General features: G+C 36.4%; 1 protein-coding gene across 1 annotated transcript in view; it reads left to right on the forward strand.

The window, feature by feature from the left end:
- LOC117939047 (receptor-type tyrosine-protein phosphatase beta-like) overlaps positions 1-2,378 on the forward strand; it is a gene marked incomplete at its 5' end in the record, with an annotated part of 20,366 nt that overhangs the window by 16,603 nt on the left and 1,385 nt on the right. The gene's annotated exons all lie outside the window — the stretch shown is intronic.

A 2,378-nucleotide genomic window follows, 5' to 3' on the forward strand; every position in this document is an offset into this window, starting at 1 on the left:
TCACTCTCACACACACACTCTCACACACTCTCACTCTCACACACACACACACTCTCACACACTTGCACTCACACACACTCTCACACTCTCACACACTCTTACTCTCACACACACACACACTCACTCACACTCTCACACACTCTCACTCTCACACACTTGCACTCACACAAACACACACATTCACACACACACTCTCACACACTTTCACACACTCTCACTCTCAGTGAAAGTGTACGTTGTGATGTTGCTCTCAGACTCGAGACAATGAACTCTCTTCCTGTCAGGAAGCTCCTGAAACAATTTAAAGTGTCAGGCACACATTCTTCATCCTGCAGTACACACTCAGTACACACTGACCCTGTGTACTCAGTACTCAGTACACACTGACCCTGTGTACTCAGTACTCAGTACACACTGACCCTGTGTACTCAGTACTCAGTACACACTGACCCTGTGTACTCAGTACACACTTGACCCTGTGTACTCAGTACTCAGTACACACTTGAGCCTGTGTACTCAGTACACACTTTACCCTGTGTACTCTGTACAAACTTGACCCTGTGTACTCAGTACACACTGACCCTGTGTACTGAGTACTTTTATCACAGTAAAGGAAGAGCATGGGGACACAAATACATGAATTATGGAACAGAGAACCACGTCAGGAGATTAAAACCATCGTATAAAGTTCTCTATTTAACCCTCATGGTGTCTTCAGGTCATATTTTACCCTTTTAAAAAAGTTTTATATATCAGAAATTTGGGTTTCTTTCAAACAAATTGTCCAAAAAAGTACCGTGGATGGTTCCCAACGACGCTCCTTGCACGTTAAATACACAATCAGTTCACTACTTTCGTTGGATTTGGGTGTTTTTTGTCAATTTTATAACATTTACAGAAAAATAATTGATAAAAGAACTTGACAAATGTAAAAAAAAAAAGTCAAAAGACAAAGGTCAATAAAAGTGACAAAAATGTCAAAGTGACAAATTTGACAAAAAAATACTTTAGAAGTTTGAGGGAAAAAACACAAAAATTTGTAAAGGCTCAGAAAAAGTCAAAAAAATATTGAAAAAGTGACAAAATCATCGGGAGAAAGACACAAAAAGGGTGAAAAAGACGACCAAAAAGTTAATAAAAGGTTTTTCATTTGAAATTTTGACTCAAAAACAACATTTTCAGGTCGACGGGAAGACGACACGACGGTTTATAAAACTCACTTTTAAGTTCAAGTTCTCTACTTTCATTGAATTTGTTTTTTTTGTCAATTTTATAGCTTTTGAAACAAAAATAGTTGGTAAAAGAACTTTAAAAAAAGTGTAAAAAAAATAAATAAATAAACGTCAAAAAAGCTTTAAAAATGTTGAGAAAAACCCATGAAAATGTCAAAAGGCTCAGTAAAAGTCGACAAATATTGATATAAGAACTTGATAATGTAAAAAAAAAAAAGTAAAAAAAGACAAATGTCAATAAAAGTGACTCAAATGTGAAAATAATGCCGAACAAAGTGACAAAAAAGTCAAAAAGTGACAAATGTCAAAACAAAACGCTTTAAAAATGTGAGAAAAAAAACTTTTTTTTTTTTTAAGGCTCAGAAAAAGTCGACAGATGTTGAAAAAGTGACAAAAACATCGGGGGAAAGACACGAAAACGGTCGAAAAATTTAATAAAAAAGTTTTTTCATTTGAAATTTTGACTCAAAAACAAAATTTTGCAGGTCGGCGGGAAGACGACACGACGGTTTAATGCCAACAGTCTCTTATAAAACTCACTTTCATCTTAACTGATGGTATTAATATTTCCTGCTTCATGTTTTTATTTGATATTTAGGTAAAAATAATCCAATATGATGCACAATTAAATAAAATAAAAAGTCAAATGTGTTACAAACAATCTAAGAAGTGAAGAAAAGTTCACACTTAGAAAGATAATTCATATAAAACAGATACAACGTGCACTGATAATTAATAATAACATAATGGGTCCGTCTAAGTGTTGGAAAAAAAGCGACATTTTGAAAGAATTTCAAGTCTTCTCCATTAAACGGCTGACGCTGCTCTCTGATTGGCTGCCGTCCCAGGGTTACCTAGGCGACGAGAAGGCGTTCATCGCCACCCAGGGTCCGATGGTGAACACGGTGAACGACTTCTGGCAGATGGCGTGGCAGGAGGAGGCGCCCGTCGTCGTCATGATCACCAAACTGAAGGAGAAGAACGAGGTGAGACGATGGAAAAGCTCTCCGTTATTAAGCTAATTATGCTAATTATGCTAATTATGCTAATTAGTCAAGATGCCCCATGTGTGTAAATGTGTGTATATATATATACACACGTATATGTGTGTGTGTGTATATATATACACGTGTGTGTGTGTGTGTG

The sequence above is a fragment of the Etheostoma cragini genome, chromosome 23, assembly GCF_013103735.1.
Source record: "Etheostoma cragini isolate CJK2018 chromosome 23, CSU_Ecrag_1.0, whole genome shotgun sequence".
NCBI lineage: Eukaryota > Metazoa > Chordata > Actinopteri > Perciformes > Percidae > Etheostoma > Etheostoma cragini.